The 22543-nt window shown below is 43.7% G+C and overlaps 1 long non-coding RNA gene across 1 annotated transcript in view; it reads right to left on the bottom strand.

The window, feature by feature from the left end:
• LOC117198016 (uncharacterized) overlaps positions 1 to 15006 on the bottom strand; it is a 43516-nt gene extending 28510 nt beyond the window's left edge. Inside the window, exons 1-2 of the long non-coding RNA XR_004478930.2 lie at positions 14468 to 15006; positions 11795 to 12053 (exon numbers count right to left, since the gene is read on the bottom strand). This is a non-coding gene — a long non-coding RNA (uncharacterized LOC117198016). The remainder of the gene's footprint in view (positions 1 to 11794; positions 12054 to 14467) is intronic.
• Positions 15007 to 22543: the final 7537 nt, after the last annotated feature.

Below are 22543 nucleotides of genomic sequence, written 5' to 3'. Positions count from 1 at the left end.
GGCTCTAGGGGAGAATCCATTTCCTTGCCCTTTCCAGCTTCTAGAGGGCACCCTTATTCATTGGCTTGTGCCCCCTTCCTCCATCTTCAAAGTCAGTGAAAGAGGTTGAATCCTTCTTACATCACATCACTCTGATCTTCTGCCACTCTCTCCCACTTTTAAGCACCCCTGTGATTATATTAGGCCCACTAGGATAATTCATAATACTCTTCCAATTTTAAGATCAGCAAATTAGCAACCTTAATTCCATCAACCTTAATTCTCCTTGGCCATATAATGTAACATATCCACAGCTTCCTGGGATGGGAAAGTGCACATCTTTGGGGGGCCATTATTCTGCCTAACACAGAGTTCAACTAACATTTCATTAGGTCCTACTATATATAAGGAACTGCACTGGGGACTTATTGTGCCCCAAAGTAAGTAAAGATTGAGCAGAGAGACCATGGACCACTAGAGGATATATAAATGCATACATCTTTACTTATACAACACACACGCACATACTCATGTACACACACACACACATACACACACACACTAGTAGGCCAGGATATCAATACACAACTTATCCAGAGCACAGGGAGGGAGAGTAAGACCAGCTTTAAGGAGACTGTGTTACCTGGACTTTGTGACCTGGAACTTGGTGACTTTTAAAAAAGCAGCTTCAGTAGAGCAATTTTGATGGTAGTAAAATGGAACAGAGGTAGGGATTGAAAAGGAGGCAAGAAAAGCAAGGACTGGTGGGCTCCACTTACAGTCCAGAAATTTACCAAAGGAAAGAAAGAAACAGGGCTGTAGCAAGAGCCTCTTTACTCCGATGGTTTGTTCCTTTTCCACCTTTCCAAGTTCATGGTCCCACAGCATATTTAACCTGGAACTTGGGAAGGAGCTCTCCTGGAGGAGAGCTTCGCTGGAATCTAAGCATGGCACCTGCCACCTGGCTGCACAGGTGACAAACGACTCTCCCACACACTAACGGTACCTGATGCTCGCCTTCATCGCTTCTGCTGAAAGGCACTAAGTTGCTGTATGTATCAGCTAGGGTCCCATCAGCTGACAGATGACTGCTCAAAATGAAGAGAATTAAAGAAGGGACTATTTACAGAGAGGAGAGTTAAGGAAACTGAGAAGCATGGAGAAGAAACAAGGGACATAGAGGGAACTCATTAAACCCCTAAGCCTCAAAGGTCAAGGGGAGGGAGCTGTTACTGGAACCCAATGAAAGCTATAGCCACGGAAGAGGGTGGGCTGGATGGGAGCCGAGCGGCGGCCCGGCCAGGGGCGGAGAATAGATATCTCTACCTCTTTCCCTTATCCTCCGGTCTGCAGCTGGTGCTTTCCCCGACCCCCGCCCCGCCCACTCCCCCCCCCCCCACGGCTGATCTAATCAGAAGCCAGAGGATACCACTCAGCCGATGCAGCCTATAGAAGTCAGTCTTTGAGGGCACAGAATGGGAGGGAAGGGTGGAGCCAACCAAATATCCAGCCCCTACCCACCCCTGGGTTACTCCTAGTTCCAGTAGTTCTAGAAATAACTGGATTTGGCCAAGCTCTCTGAGGAGACAGCAGCCGCAGAAGTTTCTGTCACTATCACTAGAATCCAGGGCTCCAGGACAGCAGTGGAAGGAAGCTCTGAGAGAAAAGGCAAAGAAAGGCAACAGGAAGGGAGAAAAGGCGGCTTGGAGGTAAGAGAGGAGCAGCGTGGAGGAAGCTCCCGGCTGTCAAACTATCCTCGGCTAAGCTCTGAGCCTTTGCTTAAAAATCAGTGCGCGGAGCTGTTTACCCACCTTGAGCGCTATCCCACATCTGTCGTTATTTTCGATGAGCTCATGGAGCCATCCGAGCTGCTCCTGGGCCCATTCTTAGTGATATTAAAGCACTTTTTAATTGCCACATTCTCTGCGGCAGAGAAAGCCTCATCTGAATGTAGCTTTAAAACCAACAGCAATCAGCAGAGATCCATCAATTAGCATTCGGCATTAAGTGAGGCGGAACGTTTGCCAAGGCTCCAAGGGCCTCTCCACCCTGAACGTTCTACAAGGTTCATTCTCTTCTGTTTGAATAATATTCGGAGCTCTTGACTCACAGTCTTGACTGACAGTTTTTCTCAGCTGCCAAAAGAATAACCGATTTTCTACCGTAACTCTTTTCGGACTCAAACGGTACAGCTCCAACAGAGCTCTTTACCCTGGTACACACATTTTTTTTTTTTTAAGGGAAAAGTATCTGCTTCAAACCACTAATTATAATTTATTATAACAACACATCCCAGGAAGCAGGGTTCTTACTGTAATTAACTGCTGAGGAGTTGGACGGAGCAACTGTTTACTGAGTTTCAATTGACTTGTTCAGAATCTGTCACCCTCTTGCAACTGAACCCACAATCAGGTCTGAATTCAAAATGTTATGGAAGCACTGTCAACTTTATGCTGAATATTTCATAGTAGTTTGCTCTCTTCAGAATTTTCTTTAGGTTATGCCATTTTTCTGTCTTTGAGAGGGAAAGGTTTTATCCTAAAATATATATGTACTTCTTTCCTTTCTGTGATGGTTAAACATGACAGTGGACATCAGAGGTAGTTTCCCAATACTGGGTACTCCCGCTGGGTTGTAAGAAGTTTGAAATGTGTAGATTTGCTGGCATTACTTCAATCGAATATCATACTGAAGAGACCTCTTTTTCATTTTATCCCGTTGTCACTGTCCTGAGACTTCTACTGATCCTCAGTTTCCTTCTCTGTAAAGTGGGGATGATAATATATAGCCTACAAAACTGTTCTGAAGGTTGAGTGTAATCTAAGTGTTTGACACAGAATTTAGCCTACAGTAAACAGCTCTTTTATTCTTTGCCGGCCAGGAAAACATGGCAACGACTGAAAAGGGTGAGAGACTATTTTTGCTCGTGCCGATCTCTGAGTCCATGATCAGAATTGCCAGCAAATGAACAGTCTCTAAGCCAGCCAGGCTTCTGAAATCCTCAATCCTTAATTCACAACACAGTCACCAGAACTAAATGGTTCTAAATTATTTGAGTTTCAAGTGGCTAGGGTGACAACAATTCTTTCAGCCACCTTCCTATGTAGCTGTTTCTGACTTTCCGAGCATGTGGCACCAGGGACTAAGGTTTTCTTCTTCTAAATGAAGACAGTTGGCTCCTGGCCTTCTCTGGTATAAATTCATAAGACTGTTTATAAAATTCAGATCATTCCTGGCAAGAAAGTTATTTCAAGGGTTTCTCTGGTGGCGCAGTGGTTGAGAGTCCGCCTGCCAATGCAGGGGACACGGGCTCGTGCCCCAGTCTGGGAAGATCCCACATGCCGCAGAGCGGCTTGGCCAGTGAGCCATGGATGCTGAGCCTGCGCGTCCGGAGCCTGTGCTCCGCAATGGGAGAGGCCACAACAGTGAGAGGTCCGCGTACCACAAAAAAAAAAAAAAAAAAAAAAAAAGTGATTTCAAAATGATATGTTTCACCTATAGTTATTGAGATGTCACTTTTGGCAACTCAGAAAGTTGTTACATAGAGTCTGAATTTGGTGACATCAAACAATATTAGAAGGACAGCACACAAACATTTCTGATGCATTTCCTTTTTTGCAGAATGGAGTTAGTTTAATTATTTTGTGATGATAAAAGCAATATGTGGTTATTGCAAAGCACTAAAAACAAGAAAAGCATGTGCAATAAAGAGTTAACTCAGCAGGCTTGCGGCTTGCGCTGTTCAAACCCACACCTTCCCAAGATCTTCAGGACTTGACTTTGGCCTAGTTCTTGAAGATGGACCTTTGAGACTTTGGAATATCCTGCCTGTGAGAGTGTTTTTGTCTGCCTGAAGCCTTGGGCCGCACCAGATAGTTTATGCTAACAATGTGATTATGGTGAAAACTGTTTCTGTAGGCCTGAGGCTTTGGGCCACACTGTTATCAGTCTGACCTCTGGAATGTGGGGTCTGCATGCCTATGTGACTGACCCCTGGACACCAAGCCTCAGTGATATTCCCCAGTTATGAGATTCCCTTGTTGGTAACACGGTATATGTGTTGTCACATCTTGTTGCTGGCAGAATTAAGCACTTTCTGTGGGACTCCACTGAGTGAGAACAATTGGAAGCTTGTCCTAGTTTTTCCTGGACTCCATCCTATGTGCCTCTCCCTTTGCTGATTTCAGTATGTATTGTTTTACTGTAACAAACTCTAACTGTGAGTATAACAGCTTTTCTGAGTCCTGTGAGTCCTACTAGTGAATCATCAAACATAATGTATGGTCTTGGGGATCCTCAATGCAAATATTAAAAAATTAAAGTTAAAATAATCCATTGTCTTACTTCTAAAGATAATATTTTCTTTAAAATACATATATAGGGCTTCCCTGGTGGCGCAGTGGTTAAGAATCCTCCTGCCACTGCAGGGGACACGGGTTTGAACCCTGGTCCGGGAAGATCCCACATGCTGCAGAGCTACTTAGCCCGTGCTTCATAACTACTGAGCCTGCGCTCTAGAGCCCGCGAGCCACAACTCCTGAAGCCCCGGTGCCTAGAGCCCATGCGCTGCAACAAGAGAAGCCACCGTAATGAGAAGCCCATGCACCGCAATGAAGAGTAGCCCCCGCTCACTGCAACTAGAGAAAGCCTGCACACAGCAACAAAGACCCAACGCAGCCAAAAAATATATATATACATATACACACACACACACACACACACACACACACACACACACACACACACACACATACTTAGAGACTTTTTTTCCTATATACTCCAATATTTTGTTAATGGACAATGGGTCATATTATATACTATGCTTATTAACCTTTTCCCATTTAACATAGAATGAACACATTTTCCTTTGCCCTTAAATATAGATATATTATTTGTACAGCATTCTGTTGTACAGAATTTATGGTTCATTTATTTAATTGATCATTTATTGATAGTCATTTGGGCTGTTTCCCCTTTTTTTGGTATTATAAACAATGGTGCAATAAACATCTTTGTAGATAACCTACTTGCAAGCTTGTCTCCTTATTTGTGATACAAGGACCTGTGATACAAAGATTTAAGAATTGTGGTGAGAATCACTTGAAGTGACTAATGAGATGTGGCAAAACAGGTTAAGTTTTCAGACCTCTAACCAGAATATTCTTGATATCTAAAATGACTGGAATTAGGCTAGATTCTGAAGAGATCCTCATTCAATAAATTCATGGAAACCTGTGTCTCCACCATTTTTCAACTATATCCATATGAGCTCTTAGACCTTAAATTAGGCATTCTTCATTGGTCCTAAGGAGTTAGCTTACTGTTTTCTACTGAGATTTATTATAATCCATTTCCCCCAAAATGAGAATAGATATATATTCTCCTAACACCAAGCAGCTACAAGATCAAGAATATCTGACTCTGCTAGTAATTTAACTGCTTGACAGAATAAAACTTAACAATCTTTAGATAAAGACAATATAGCCCAGAGCCTTTACAATACATCATTTACAATGTTCAGCATTCAGAAAGAAATTACTAGAAAATGTGATCCATAATCAAGAGGGAAAACAGTAAGTTATGCAGACAAATGAATGACTCAGATATCTGTATTACCAAGTAAGGATCTTAAAAGTAACTACTATAAATATGTTAACAAATTTAGAGAAAAATATGTAACATAGGTGAACAGATGGGAAATTCCAAAAGAGAAACTCTTAAAAAGAACCAAATAATTCTGTATAGAAACTGAAAATGCAATATCTTAATAAAGAATTCATTGGAGGGCTTAGCGGAAGACTGGACACAGAAGAAGAACTAATCAGTGAAATCAAAGATAGGTCAATAGAAAGGATTCAAAATGAACTACACAGAGAAGATAATAATAAAAAGCAAGAGCATCTGGGGACATTATCAGTCCAATACATATGTATGGAGTCCCAGAAGAAGACAAGATGTGGAGAAAATATATTTAGAGATAATAAATGAAAATTTTCAAAAACTGATGAAATACATCAGCCTACATACAAGAATCTAAGTGAATCCCAAGCAGGATGAATACAAAGGCACATTATAGTCAAACTTCAGAAAACCAAAGAGAAAGAGAAAAATCTTAAAACAGCCAATGTGGGGAGGGGGACACATTACATTCAGGGGAACAATATCAATAATGACTAACTTCTCATCAGAAGCTATGGAAACCACCAGACAGTAGAACAACATTTTCAAAGTGCTAAAAGAAAATATTAGTCAATTTAGAATACTATACCCAGTGAAAATATCCTTCAGAAATGAAGACAAAGTAGAGACATTTTTAGACAAATAAAAATAGAATTTATCACTAACAGAACTACATTGCAAAAAAATGCTAAAGGGAAATGATCCTATAAAGACTAGACCTGTAAGAAGAGTCCTGGAAATAGTGAAGATGTGGGTAAACATAAAAGACTATTTTCAATGTTTCTCTTTTAACAAACAATGGAAGACAAGCTTATTCTAAAATGTATATGGAAAAGCAAAGGGCCTAGAAGAGCCAGAACAGCTTTGACAAGAAGAATAAAGTGGGAGGAATTTTTAGACTTACTATATACCTACAGTAACCAAGACAGTGTGGTACTGCTGGAGGAATGAACACATAGATCAATGACACAGAATAGAGAACCCAGAAATAGACCCATACAAATATGCCCAACATTTTTTGACAAAGGTACAAAATGCAGTTCAATGGAGGAAGGATAGTCTAGTCAGTAAATGGTGCTGGAGCAACTGGCAAAAACAAAACAAAAACAAAAACCTTGATCTAAACCTCAGATCTCATAAAAAAATTATTCATAATGAACCATAGACTTAAATGTAAAACTGTAAGACTTTCGGAAGAAAACACAGGGGAAAATCTTTGGAACCTAGTGCTAAATTCAACATCACTAGTGATTAGCCATGACACCAAAAGTATAATTCCTAACAGAACACATTGATAAATTAAACTTCAGTTTGCTCTATGAAAGATCATAAAAGAATGACAAGGCAAGTCCCAGACTGGAAGGAAATATTTGCAAACTATGTATCTGACAAAGGACTTGTATCTAGAACATATAGAGAACTCACACACTCAACAGTAATAAAGCAAGCAATCCAATGAGAAAATGAGCAAAAAACATTAACAGACATTTCACCGAAAAGGATTTATGGATGGCCAATAAACATTAAAAAAGTTGTTTAACATCATTAGCCATTAGAGAGACGAAAACTAAAGCCACAATGAAATATCATGACAAATCTATTAGGACATAAAATAAAAATAATAAGTGCCGGTGAGGCTGTGGAGCAACCGCATCTCTCATACATTGCTATTGGGAGTGTAAAATGGGACAATCAATCTGGAAAACAGTTTGGCAATTCCTTATAAAACGAAATATATACTTATTATTTAACCCAGCACTCACACACTTGGACATTTATCTCAGAGAAATGAAAATTTATGCTCACACAAGAACCTGTATATGAATGTTCATAGCAGCTTTATTCATAATAGCTAAAATATGGAAATAGCCCAAATATCCTTCAATGGGTAAATGGATAAACAAACTATGCTACAGTGGAATACTACTCAGCAATAAAAAAGGAGCAAGCTACTGATATACAGTACATATTACATGGATCTCAGAGGCATTCCTTTTTTTTTTTTTTTTTTTCCACACTACTGCCTCTTTATTCTCCTGCTCTGTTGTCTTGAGGCAATTGTAGGAGGAAAATACACATCAGTATTTACTCTGTATACTGATTTCTTTACAGGTGTAATGCACCTGTAAAGAAAGTTGCTTTCAATAGTGTTCGATAGTGTTTTTCTTCAGAGGCGTTCTCCTGAGTGAAAAAAGCCAATCTAAAAAGATTACATACTGTATGACTCCATTTATACAGCATCCTCAAAATGTCAGTATCATAGAGATGGAGAGCAAATTAATGGTTGCCAGAGGATAGAGATTTGGGGAGGGAGGGTGGGGTGCTATAAAGGGGTAGCACAAGGGAGTTCCTTGGTATTGATGGGACAGTTTTATATCTCGATTATGTAGTAAAACAAATCCATACATGTGGAAAAAATGAATAGAACTATACATACACACACATATAAACTTATCAGTGAAAACTGGTGAAATCTGAATAAGGCACAGTTAACAGTATTGTACCAATATCAATTTCCTGGATTCGATATTATTTGGGTTAGATATTACCACTGGGGGAATATGGGCAAAGGATACACAAGATTCTCTGTACTACTTTTGCAACTTCCTGTGAGTCCATAACTATTTCAAAAGCGAAAGATTTTGGAAAACTATTGACTGTTTAAAGTAAAAGCAGTAAAAACAACATATGGAGTATTTATAACAAATATAGAAGTAAAATATACAACAAAAAAATAGCACAAAGCAAGAAATGGAGTTAAATACAGTTGTAAGATTCTTATATTGTTTGTATAGTGGTATGATTGAATTCAGGGTCACTTGTGATAACTTAAGGCTGCATACTATAATCCCTTGAACAGCCACTAAATTAACAATCTATCTATTTATCAAGCAGTATGGCCAAAAAGCAAATAAAAGAGACAAAATGGAATACCAAAAAGTGATTGGTTAATTCAAGAGAAAGCATGAAACAAGGAACAAAGAACAGATGGGACAAATAGAAAATAGGAACAAAATGGTTTAACCCAACCATGTCAGCAATTATAGTAACCGTAAATGAACTAGACGTTCCAGTAAAAAATCATTTGGATTTTTAAAAAAAGATTCAACTATGTTATTTATTAGAGGTACACATTAAATATAAGGACACAGGTTGAAAGACACATGCTACACAAATGCTAATCAGAACAAAGCTGGTGCAGTTATGTTAATAAGACAGAAAGTAGACTTCAGGACAAGGATTATCACCAGTGAGAGAGGAATATTTCATAATGATAAAAGGCTTAGTTTTACAGGACATGACAATCTTAAATATATGCACCCAACAACAAGCTTTCACATAGAAATAGCTAAAGCAAAAAATGATAGAACCAAGCAAATCCTTCATCTTACCTGAATATTTCAACACTCTTCTCTCAATAATCTTTTTTTTTCATCTTTATCAGAGTATAATTGTTTTACAATGTTGTGTTAGTTTCTGCTGTACAACAAAGTGAATCAGCTATATGTATACATATATCCCCTCCCTCCCACCCTCCGTACCCCACCACTCTAGATCGTCACAAAGCATCGAGCTGATCTCCCTGTCAGTAATCTTTAGAATAAGCAGATAGAAATATTAGTAAAGATACAAAAAAATATGAACTATACTATTCACCGATGTCCTAATTGACATTTACAGAACATCCCACCCAACCACAGCAGAACACACATACCTTTCAAGTGCACATATTCACCAACAGAGACTATTTATTGGGCCATTAAACAAGTCAATAAATTTCAAGCATTGTAATCATAAGGATATGTTCTCTGACCACAGTGGAATTAAACTAGAGACCAATTTTTTAAAAAAATAAATAAGTCTTCACCTATATGTCAGCGGAGTCTCCCTGCCTCAAATAATCTAGGTAAGTTTTTCGCTGACCCTCATCTTCTATCTATGGAAATCTGATATCCTCTCCTGTATTAGTCAGGGTTCTCCAGAGAAAGAAAACCATAGGAGGTGTATACATACATATATAGAGAGAGGGAGATATTTTTTTAAACCGGCTTATGTGATTGCAGAGGCTTAATAAATCCAAAACCTACAGGGTAGGCTGGCAAACTGAAGACTCAGGTAAGAGCTGCCATTCAAGACCGTCCAAAGATGGTCTGCTGGCAGAATTCCTTCTTCCTCAAGAGAAGTCAGTCTTTGTTCTAGCTAGGATTCAAGGAATGGATGAGGCCCATTCACCCTATGGAAGGTAACTGGTTCACTTGAAGTCCACGCATTTAAATGTTAATCTCAGCCAACAAAACATCCAACAAAAACACTTTCACAGAAACATCCAGAATAATGTTTGACCAAATACCTGGTCACTGCCGCCCAGCCAAGTTGACACATAAATTAACCATCATGCCTCCCCACCATGATTTCTTAAATTTCTTGAAAGATGAGCCTGGCTATGGTCTCCAAACTAATATCTTTCCTAAATTAATTCAGTTTACAAATCATCAGGCCATCTCACATGGGCCATTAATGTGAAACTCAGGCCCTTCCACCAAGTTCCAACAAAACCAAGAAACTAACAGAACCCCATTCACACAAGGCCTTTGTGAGCGTAACAGACTTTAGTGAATGTCAGGGGACACGGGATGGGTTCTTCTTTAGCAACACAAACAACTTAAAAGTGTACAATAACGCCCCATACCATTTGACCCACTCTCTTTGCTCCCCCTTCCTTTTCTGTCCTCCCCACCTCCAAATTATTGTTCATTTCTACAAAAGGCAATCTAAATGTTTCTGTTGATTCCTTGATGTCTGCCAAACCGCTTTCTATCTCAACTTGCTTTCCTAAATAAGGGCATTGCCTGAGAAGAATTCCAGGACCAGCTGTGAATCATCACTTCATCTCACCCGTCTCCGCAACCTGGTTTCCCCAGAAGTTTCATTTAAATATAGCCTCTCATTTTATTCCACTGCCCTCTAAATCATTCAAGAGAAGGAAAAACACTGAACCTATTACATTTAAAACCTAGTAAGTTCCTGCTAAAAGAGGAGGCTCTACGAACACCACGAGGCCAGAGAAAAGTGAAGGAATAAATGGATGATTTATACTGAGGACTGGGCAGGTGTGGGAGAAACATACGCAGATGGTCGTCAGACCAGAGTTTGATCTGGAGCTGGCTGAAAGATGCTACCCTAGGGCAGGCGCTTTGCAGAAATGTGACCCACAGACCCCAGCTGTAAAGGTAGGGGTCACTCCCTGGACCCTGTGTCCCCAGCTCCCACCCCAGTGCTGTGATGGTGAAGGTAGCTTGCCTCTGATGCCTCCCACCTCCAGCCTGAGGGTCCTCTGTTGGAGCTTCTTCCCTATTGAAATTCACCATCTGGGGAGGGGGAAGGGTAAGTTGGGATGAAGTGAGAGAGTGGCATGGACATATATACACTACCAAATGTAAAACAGATAGCTAGCGGGAAGCAGCCGCATAGCACAGGGAGATCAGCTCGGTGCTTTGTGACCACCTAGAGGGGTGGGATAGGGAGGGTGGGAGGGAGGGAGACGCAAGAGGGAGGGGATATGGGGATATATGTATACGTATAGCTGATTCACTTTGTTATACAGCAGAAACTAACACACCATTGTAAAGCAGTTATACTCCAATAAAGATGTTAAAAAAAAAGAAATTCACCATCTGATTTCATTTACCTCTCAAGTCCCTGTCATGTAGGAGAGTAACGTAATCAATGAAACCCAGCTGATGCCTGCAGTGGTTTAATCTACCACTTTGCAGAAAATACTCACATTTAATAGACAACTCGTAAAAATGCAATGTTTGTTGTCCCGATGGGAACGCAGGTTTAGCGGTGGGCTTTCCCACCAATGGGAGAGATGTTTGGGGAGCAGCTGCCTTCCTTGCTGTCCTTCAAGCCTCACTGTGGAGCCTCGGTCACCTGAGCTGGACTGGGGACCGGGGGTAAGGAGCAGAAAGTGGCCTCAAAGCCCAGGTCGAAGCGGGCCGCGCCCCAGGCAGCTGGCACAAGGTACCGGACGCGGACTAGGGGTGAGCGAAGCCCTGCACCGAGACTGATCGCGGACCAAGAAGGGGCCAGGCGGGGGCTGCCCCCAGGCCACTCTTCTGGGAGCTACACCCACCTTCCTTCCCGCCGTCTCCGTGCTGCTGCCACGTCGGGTCCCTGGCGGGAAGCAGGCTCTGCTGCGGACCTGCGTCCCTCCGGCTGCAACACAAGACACGAGGGGTCGGAGCAGCGCCCGGGTCCCATGTTGTAGCCGGAGGTCTCACACCGTGTCATGGTGAGCCCTGCCTGCGGGCACCTGCCCCGCTTCCTCTTCCAGGTGGGCCGCCCGGCTTAGGCTTGAGGAGTCTGTCTTGCTGTGCATCTGGACGAGCACGCTGTAAAACAACAGAGGCCACGTAGGGATGCGCCGCTGCGACAGGGGCTGTCCTCGCGGCAGCAGAGGAAAAAACAGTGGCTTCGGTGGACGGCAGCCGGGAGCCGAGCCGAGGAGTCTGACTGCCTCCGCCCAAGCCCTGCGGGGGGCGGCGTGGGTGCCCTGCGCTCCAGGTGCACCGCAGCCTGATGGAAATGCTCAGAGAGCAGGTACGCTCACAATATTTAGCTGTCCACATGCCTTTTCCTTCCAAAAATGAATTACCGCTGTTTACAAGACACTAATTACAGTTTATTACAACAATGCTTCCTAGGAAATAGGGTCTTACTCTAATACTATGATGAGAATTTTGTAAATGCCAGACTAGTACAATGAATTGCCCTGAATTATAATAAATGTCTGTGCTTTGGAAGTAAGGCAGTAAACACAGCATTATTGCTATCCATTTTCAATGGGCCTATCTAGGATTTATTACTTATTTATGGCTTATTTTTATTCAAAAACTCCTACATATCATTTTTATGTGAATTCGTTTTGGTGAGCCATTTCTGGGTTTTCTCACAAAATAAAATGAGGAAGGTCCGGAATCAGAAAAGCACCCGTTCAATTTCCCCAGAGGTGACCTACTGAAATTTCTCCGCCACATTCCCTGTCAGCTAAACTCTTTGCGGAAACCGTGGACTGACAGAGGAATCAACTGAGGCATTGCTCACTCTACTTTTGCTCCAATAACGCAGACCGTCAGCCTTGTTTAAGAAGGCAATAGGCTTTGAGCACAGATTAGACATTAAATAAAAGTGTCGAAATTCAATATGACATGGTTTTCTCCCAATAAAAGAAGACAAGAATTCCACAGACCCACCATGTAGGAGGAAGAGGAATAACAATATCATGCCCACATTTTACACAGAAACTTAAAATTGAACAGTCTGAAAGCAAAAAAAAAACCAAAAACCCGTTTCCTGCCTAAATAATCTAAAAGATTTACAAGGGTTCTTCCCAGATGACCTGAATTCTCACCATTGTCTCTGAGTGTGTGTGCAGTGCCTTGGAGACACACATTCCCCAGATAAGTTACTTTTTTCCAAAGCTCCTTTCACTTTTCTGTCCTGTATCTCCTGGAATCATTCACTTTTAAAGACTTTGTTGTGTTCTCGGGGCCCAGGGCAGGACCTCTGAGAAAGGAGACCTGTCAGACAGCCACCAGGCAGTGGCCCGCTGCTGGCTGCTGGGAGAGACTCCCCACTCCCCAGGACCTCTGCTTAGAAAGTCCAGACTCCTGATGTTAGCTCTGTCTCCAAGCAGCCAGGCCCTAACTAAACTCAGAAGAAACAAATTCTGCACATGATGACCTTGCCTTTGAAAAACAGCAGAAATTTGTTTTGTGTTAGAGTTCTAAGAAAGTGAAGGTTTCCCAGTGCTTATCAGCACGTCTGACTGTGAGCATGTGTGGCACCCTGTGATGTATTTTGAGAAACAAAGGGACACAGAGGCAGACCGACCCTGAGGAGAAAGCCCTGTGGCGATACAACGGGGCGTCGGGGGAGGGGGGGGCCGTGGGGGGAAGGAGGTGGCCTAAAACTCCAGCCCTGCCACACAGCAGCAGGGGGTGAGGCCACTATGTGCCACCCCTAGAAAAAAACCCAAGGCTGCAGGCCTGCCCTGCCTATTTGCACGACGCTAGGAGAGCTGGTCCCCAGGAACCAGGAAGTGAAGTGCGGGCCAGGCAGAGGCAGAGCTTCAGCCCACGGGAGCCCCTGCGCCTCGCCCAAGGCACATCCTCCGGGTGCTGTGAGGCGGGCCTTCCACCCCTAGTCAGAAGCCTGGCTCACGTTGGGGCTCAGCTGGAACAGCAGAGGGGCAGGGCCCCCCACCCCGGGCGGAGGGGAGCAGGGAGCCCAACAGGAGGCGGGCCAGTTAGAAGCTCCAGGCCAGGGTGGAAGGTGAGTCCAAGCAGGAGGTGAGTTCAGAAGAGTCCTGAACAGGGGAGAGGGGCGGTGTTGCAGGAAGATGGGGACAAGACAAGCCTCCTGTTCCAACTCACTGCCTGGGCCCTTCCGCCCCCCTATCTCACCCCCACTACCCTGGAGGAACCAGTCGTCTCCTCCACGCCCGTGATGAGGCGGGGCTGCCTGGCTTGTCTGCACCAACGAGAGGTCAGAATGAAGAGAGAATGGGAATCAGAAAAGCTGAGAGCAAGACTCAGAGCCCTCAGAGCCCCCCTGCGGGATGGGGGACACTGAAATCAGCACGCTGCGGGTGCAGCAGGCCGAGGACAAAGGAGAAAAGGTGCCTCCGTTAAATCAAAGAGCATCTGTAGAAGGCGCAGACTGTTGCAGGCGGAAGGTCAGCAGCCTCCTCCACAACAGTGAAGTCTGGGGTGGGGCGGGACTCAGGGAAACGAGCAGAGTTTACCTACTGCGTGGCCTTGGTGAAGTGCAGCTGGAGTTCGGGGCCGACATGGCTGCACTGAACGTCCTGGCCGCTTCCCCACTGGGCAGGGCTGGGATGTCATGCAGGGCAGGCCGCGGCCTGCAGTAAGAGGGCAGTGGGCCAAGCATCTGGGGTACAGGCCCCTGAGTGTCCTCGGCAGGGGAAGAGCTCCTGACGACCTGCCCTGGAGTGGGGGAGGGAAAAGGGCGGTGCCAGAGACCAGGGCACGTGAAGTGAGTGTCTGCAAAGGCCTGGCTTCCCTGGGAGATGGGCTTCTGGCCCCTTACCACCCCTCCTGCGGGCTGCCCACAGAGTGCCCCCAGCCGTTCACAGATGTCCTAGCAGGGCAGATTCAGTGGCCAGAGCACTAGGAGGGAGCACAGTGCCCATCCCTGCTTGCCTGGCCCAGGGTCTGACTTTAGGGAAGAACCACAGAGCCTTAAGGGAGGTGGTGAAGGAAGGAAAGACGAGGCCAAAGGCACTCCTGGAGCTTTAGAAACCTCTTGAAGACTGGCAAACAAGCAAGAGACTTTAGAGCTACTTGAAAAATGACAAACTCAGAAATGTTAAAAATGGCCATCATTATGCAGGAAGGTGGGTTGCAGCGGGAGCACCAGTGAAACAGGCCCATTTGCCTTCCATTTGCTGCAGGTTCTACTGGCACTCTATTTTCTTCTATTTATTTTTATACCCTAAAAAAAAAAGCCTCTACATTAAATAGTCACCTTTCATCCATTTGTAATTATCTTCCTCTGGGGCACCATAAATTTCTTTGGTATTATTATCATATTAGAGAACCTAATACATTTTTTCCCCTTGCCTCCAGAGCACGAGACTCACAGATGCTTCCAGAGCAGGACGGAAGACCACACAAGTCTGCTTTATGGCACTTAATAGGATGGGCCCACTGGTAAAATCTCTGCCCCTGTTTCGGAAAGAATGCTAATGAGAAAAGAAAGACTCTGCACCTTGGCTTCTACCACAGTATTTAGAGGAAGAGGCGCAGTGATGGAGAAGGCGTATTGAGCAAAAGTAAAAAATATAAATAAATAAATAAAGCTTTTGAATTCTGCACTGTGATGCCCTTACTCTGGGACTTCAGGAAAGTCACTTTAAACTTTCTAAGCCTCAGTTTCCTTCTCTGCAAAATGGGGATATAAAACCTGTCCTGGCTTTGTATGGGGTTGTTTTTACAGGTAGAGCAGGATAGGATCTTCTTTGTTATCCCTGAAATGGGAGTGAACACTAACAATAAAATGTTATGTTGATGCAAGATATTAGTAGAATTATTATCCAAGGAAATTATGCACTCTTATATTCATTTAACGAATATTTATTGAGCTTTTAGTGTGTGCCTGACCCTATGCTAAGCACTAGAAGTTAAGATGGTGAACCCCACAGCTGTTCCGACCACGGTGGTCACATTCTGTTACCTGCAACCAAGTGTGGTCCTATTTCATATTTAAAGGGACAATAAAGGGGTTAAGTCTGTGGGCTAAGCCAGGGCCTAAGCTTTGGAGCCAGAATGCTGTGGGTTCAAATCCAGCTTATGAGCTGTGTAACCTGGGGAACATTACATAGTGCCTGTGAAAACAAGTTTCTCCATCTTTAAAACGGGGGTGATAGTGCCACATTCACCAGATGGCCATGAGGAGGATGAGGTGTAACGTGGTAAGGAACTTGTACCTGCCACAGACAGAGCCCCCCCATCCCCCTCTTCCCCATGCAGTACCTGCTGTTGCTGTCATATGCACCAGCGATGCTGTTTCATTCACGGTGACACATTTAGACACAAAGGCTTATTCCCCAGGCTCCCCACAGAGGTGACCCTCAATCCGCTCCTTGCTGGTGATCAGTCCAGATCCCACCCAGCAGGGGAACCTCTAATCTTTCCACCTCCGGAAGGAAGAACTTGCCAGTGAGGAAAACCAGGGGTGCACCACATGCTCCCCAGAGGAGTTCAGAGAGGGGGAAGGTCATCGAGGCTGACAGCCACAGACATGGCCTGGCTTCTGCACATAGTAGGGCTCAGTACACTCGGCAAGTGAACAGACCGATAAATGAAGGTCTGACCTGAGCTAGGCCTTTCATAGGAACCACGGTTATAGACTTCTGCATTTTCTGTGTTCATAGTGGGTGCCAGGCACACTCTTAGGGTCCTGACCAACTCCAGCGATAGGCTTGGGACTCACCACCAGGTGTGGGTTACCTTCTGGGGAGATTCGAGGCACATCTCATGAAACCATATGGGATCAGTTTAAAATTGCAAAATGTCAGCCTGCAGATAAGATAGACTTAGTATAGTAGTTTCCAAGTGTAATAGGGAAGAAGCTTTTGTATCCTATTACAAGTTAATCACTAAAGGGATGTTGCCTATAAGCTTAAATTATACATAATGGCCCATCTCTGGGAACCCTACCTACCCAGGTAATGAGCATTAAGCTAAAATACCTTTGTTTAGATCATAGGAAACATGCTGACTAGGCCCACCTGTGAATGACCACAGGAAGAAATGAACACATCCCCTCAGGAGACTGATTAGAGCCATGAAATATTTGACATTACTCCCTCCCCTTTAGTATAAAAGAAGCCTGAATTCTAACTAACTCAGGCAAGATGTTTCTTCGGGGCATGAGTCCATCATCTTCTCAGTTTGCTGGCTTTCCGAATAAAGTCCCTATTTCTTGCCCCAGCACCTCGTCATTTATTGGCCTGTTGTGCAGCGAGCAGTACAAGCTTGGACTCGGTAACAAAAACACTGAGGTTGGGGAAGCCCTTTGGAGCACGAATGCCTTGGAGGCTGTGTTCCCCTCCCTGCCGAAACCCGTACAGCCTTATCAGACATCAGCTCTCTCTATCCTGCTGCCTCTGACCAAAAGTGAGGCTCACCCCGCTCCAGACTTACTTGAGATAGTCATGTCAGACTCGCTGAAACTATTTAAAAATTTCCACTTCCTCTTTCCAGGCCTTCTACCTGGACCCCTGTGGTGGCCTCCTAGCTGGATGGAGATCATTCTAATCCATTCTAATCGTCTCCCCACTAATACTACCTCTATTAGTCACTCCACTTCCCAAAGAATAAAGCTTAACTTCTTAGCCTGGCATTTTAAAACTGCTTTACAACCTGGTCTCTCCCCATCTCCAGCTACTCCTCCATCAGTATTTCATAGTCCCGAGAAACTCACTGCTTCCTTGCCCCCCACCCTCACAACTGTGCCCACACCATCCCCTCCACAGGGCATGCCCGTCCCCGTTCCTGTCCATCATTGCACTGCCCATCCTTTCAGGGCAGCTCAGGGGTCCCTTCTCATTAGACAGCCCCACTTCTCACCTCCTCAAGAGCTAAGATTGAACTTCATTTTTGACACTTCTTTATATGGTAGGACATTTAAACAATAATCTCCCAAGTTATAAACTCCATTAGATCAGGAACTGAATCATGTATGGCTTTGTGTACCCTTTGGTCGCTAATAAGATATCTCAAACATTGAAGGTATGTAATAGATATTTGTTGGATAAATTAATATTTAGTTACTTCATAAAAGTTCCCCTATTTGTCATGGAAATGGTTTTCTTTCTTCCACGGTCACAAAACAATTCAATATCTCCGAAGCTCTTGCTGGTATCATTTTCTCGAGCACAATTATTAATAATTTGTCTTAAAATGTTGGTTGAAGTGCCTAACGTGAAGATAAGAGGTCTGCCTTCCTGTTGATGCTCAACCTCAGGCATAATTACGGGTCATAAGAGGCATGAAGAGGTGTGAAGATGAAAGCTCAAAGGGTCGAATGTGCAACTTCGAAATCCTGAAATGGGGAGCGATTATTAGCAGCCTTGAGGGCCCGGGGAGCAGGGGGCACAATTAATCGCGTGTGAGACCATTCGTTCTGCATGTCGTGGAGTTCCGTCACCCTCCTGCATCCCATCCCAACACACAAACACAAGCACACAGAGCCGGCCTTCTCCCTGCTGGGAAAGAGTTGCCCAGGTCTGCAGATAACTGACGTATGCTCGTTCCAGGACCAGAACTCAAAACACGTGAGGGTCCAGATGGGACCACCCAGTCTTCCCAAGCATGACCTTCTCAGCCTAATTCGACCTTCCATTGATCACTCAGTGTCATTATCATGAGCATTATTTAGTGTGCTGGGCAGACTGTGATTTTCTTGGAAGCTCTGTGCCTTTTCCTCTCGATTGCTAAAATATTTAGTTTCTGTACCTGCTTTTCATAATTTTCCAATCTCCCCATGACTGTCAGATTCTCTGTGGTCATTTCACGAGGGGAAAGCCTGCAGCAGCAATCCTATTTGCAAAGGCCAGAAAACTAGCTAACCAAGCTGGTCAAGTCTATGTCTGAGCAAGAAGCGTGTTGTTAAAAGGTTAAGAACTAGTGGTCCTTGTAACATTTATTCCAGAAGGTCTGAGGCCTTTTTCTATGTTATTCCTGGTTCCCTAGGAAGTTCAAGTTGTAAGCGAAGACATCCCACTTCTGAATAAAGATGGTAGGCAAGCCCTGTGGCAGCGTGTGTATAATCTCCACTTTGTGACCAGCAAATTAGTTTCAACACAACAGCATCATTCATTGCATTAAATTAATGGCACTAATTTGAATTTTACTGGTTTTCTAGTTTTTATTATATTCAGTTAGAAATTTGCATATGAGCTTGCATGTGTTTAAATAGCATTATAATAATACAGTCAACCCAATGAGAATTTCTCTCAGTTCTGCCTTGCAAAATCTTTCTCTGATGCTTGGCCTGCTCACTGGGGAGGCTTGTCATTGATTCTGTTCGTGTCAAGATGTTACTGGTGCAAAGTGACTGGCAATAAACATTCATTCCAAAGAAAGCACTGATGACCCATTGGGGAACTAGCTCATAAGGCTGTAAAGGGGTCACTCAGGTCATCCAGAATGTACTGACACTTGTCTTTTTATGACCTCGAAATAGTCACATAACTTTTAATTAAACTTCTTTTTTGAGATGATTGTAGATACACATGAAGTTATAAGAAATAATACTGAGAGATCCCACACATCCCTCACCCAGTTTCCCCAGGGGTAACATCTTATAAAACCATAGTAAGATCACAGTCAGGACATTGACAGTGTCCTTGACAAAGCACAATCTTCATCAGATTTCCCCAGTTTAACATGCACTTACTCATTTGTGTTTATTTTCTGTGTGTTTAGCTCCATGCAGTTTTACCTCATGTGCAGTTTCCACCACCACAGTCAAGACATAAACCAGTTCCGTCACCACAATGATCCCTAGAGCTACCCTTCTATAACCACACGTATCTCCCCTCTGTACCCACCCCACCCTGCAAGCCCCTGGCAACCACTAATCTGTTCTCCATCTCTACAGTTTTGGTCATTTCGAGAATCTTATATAAATGGAACCATACAGTATGCAACCTTTTAGGATTGGCTTTTGTACTCAGTATTTTAAGATCCAGCCAAAGTGTAGTGTGTATCAAGAGTTTGTTCTTTTTCATTGCTGGCTAGGATTCCATGACCTGGATGCACCACAGTTTGTTTAACCGTTCACCTGTTGAAGGACATGTGGTGTGTTTCAAGTTTGGGGGCTATTTCAAATAAAACTTCCATGAACATTCACGTACAAGTTTTTGTGTGAACGTAAATTTTCATTTCTTTGGGATGAAAGCCTGCAAGTCAGAGTGATGTGTTGTATGGTAATTATATGTTTAGTTTTATAAGGAAGTGTCACACTTTTCCAGAGTTTTTAGCATTTCACCCAACAAAGCATTTTAAAATTCTCATCAAGGACTTGTGGACTCCAGTTTGCAAAACACTAATTTAGTGACTGACACCAGATAACTAAGATATAAGCAAGGTGTTCTTGAAGATATAAAAAGGGAAGTGACTAGTACTGGATGAAAAAAAAAATTAATTCTTAATGAATAGGTACTGGAAAAAACTTTAAAGTTTCAAGTAGTTTTCTGCCTCCCAAATGGTAGAGGCCCGAGTTTTGAGGCAGTGCTCCTTGTTGTAGGAAAAACATGCTAAATGGCCTTCCGGCTATTCAAATGTAAAACAAGCCCCCTTTCTCAGGTCTGGAGGACAGTGTGTACAGTACAGGGACAGTGACTTCAGCCAACCACACCTCCGAAGCTCCAGCTTCAGGGCCCCTCTCTCGCCAGGCTGTTTCGCAGACCCTGGAAACATGGTTATGTGTTTAAGCAAATTTTTTTTTTTTTTTTTTGGTTGCACTGGGTCTTAGTTGCAGCAGGCATGCTCCTTAGTTGCAACTCCAGGGTTCCTTAGTGGCGGCTCACCGGCTGCTTAGTTGTGGCGAGCATGTAGGATCTAGTTCCCTGACCAGGGATCGAACCCAGGCCCCCTGCATTGGGAGCACAGAGTCTTATCCACTGCACCACTAGGGAAGTCCCTTCTGTAAATTTTTTAAAGATATTTTACCATCGTTGAGTAAGACCACTGCCCATGTCCATTCCAAAGTTCCCTATGTCACACTCTCCTTCAGGCCAGGTGGCAGTGGAATGGCCATGGCATCTGGGGGATCCAGCAAGGGAAATAAGGTTAGGGATACATTTAATTTGGGTGACAGGATCCATTTATGCAGTCTCCAGTCACTTCCACGCATAGCTAAGTTATTGCTGACTGCCCAATTACAAGAATGTCCCCCATGAAATGTTCTGCCACCCTCTGGGCAGACTCCCTGGTCTGGCCATGAAGGTTGAGGGCCCAGGGCCGTATTATAACATGAACATGTCTCAGGGGACCCAGCAGCAGAAGAATCTGGGGAGGAGGAGAAGCAAGGTTTAAAATGTACCCAGTCAGAAGCTGCTCTACAGAAAATTCCTTGCAGCACCAGATGCGTAGAATTGTAAGCAGAAGATTCAGCTCTCATCAACGCCAATCAGAATGGCCATTCTCTCCTGTCAGGAACAGTCCTGAGAATGAAGTTTATACAATTATAAACATATCATGCTGTTTTCTCTTTTTTGATAAACTTTTATCAGAATCTCTGTGTTCATGGGACATAAACCTGTAAAATACTACCAACACTGAGTTCGTCTCTGTGGAAGTCACATGCTTTATGTATCCCAACGTGTCAGATCCCATTTTAAAATATCTGACACACCTTGTCCTGATGAAGTCTGTCATTCCAGATGCAGTAAATTTTGATGAATCAGGCTCAAGGAAATTATGCTAATTTGAAATTATGCCAAATAGAACGTATTACCTTTTGATTCTCTGCACTGAGTATGATAGGTGATCAAAGAGCATGCAGCCAAAAAAAAAAACATAGGGAAAAACAGAGATGTGTCAGGCTGTTAATTAACTAAAATATTAGGTCATTTTCTTGGATTTGGTGCTATTTAAGGCATCTTTCAGCATGTTATTTTTTAAAATAAATTTATTTATTTATTTATTTTTGGCTGCTCTGGGTCTTCATTGCTGTGTGCAGGCTTTCTCTAGTTGTGGTGAGTGGGGGCTACTCCGTTGTGGTGCACAGGCTTCTCATTGTGGTGGCTTCTCTTGTTGCGGAGCACAGGCTCTAGGCACGTGGGCTTCAGTAGCTGCAGCATGCGAGTTCAGTAGTTGCAGCATGTGGGCCCTAGAGCGCACGGGCTTCAGTAGCTGTGGCTCGCGGGCTCTAGAGTGCAGGCTCAGTAGTTGTGGCGCACGGGCTTAGTTGCTCCGTGGCATGTGGGATCTTCCCAGACCAGGGATCGAACCCACGTCCCCTGCATTGGCAGGCAGATTCTTAACCACTGGGCCACCAGGGAAGCCCCAGGAGATGGGCATTTTAATGCTGACTTTACCACAGGATTAATTTCCTACTGTTTTAACAAAATACCACCAATCGAATAACTTAAAACAACACTGGTTTACTATCTTTCAGTTCTGGAAGTCAGAAGTTTGATACGAGTCTCACGGGGCTATAATCAAGGTGTCGGCAGAGGTGCGATTCCTCTGGAGGTGACAGGGATGAATTTGTTTCCTTGACTTTTTCAGTTTCTAGAAGTCATGGCTGCATCACTCTGACCTCTGTTTCCATGGTCACATCTCTC

Source organism: Orcinus orca, chromosome 15 (assembly GCF_937001465.1).
Source record: "Orcinus orca chromosome 15, mOrcOrc1.1, whole genome shotgun sequence".
In the NCBI taxonomy this organism is placed as follows: Eukaryota; Metazoa; Chordata; class Mammalia; order Artiodactyla; family Delphinidae; genus Orcinus; species Orcinus orca.
Note: the sequence above shows the minus strand (reverse complement) of the source record. Positions and strands in the feature narration are given on the sequence as shown.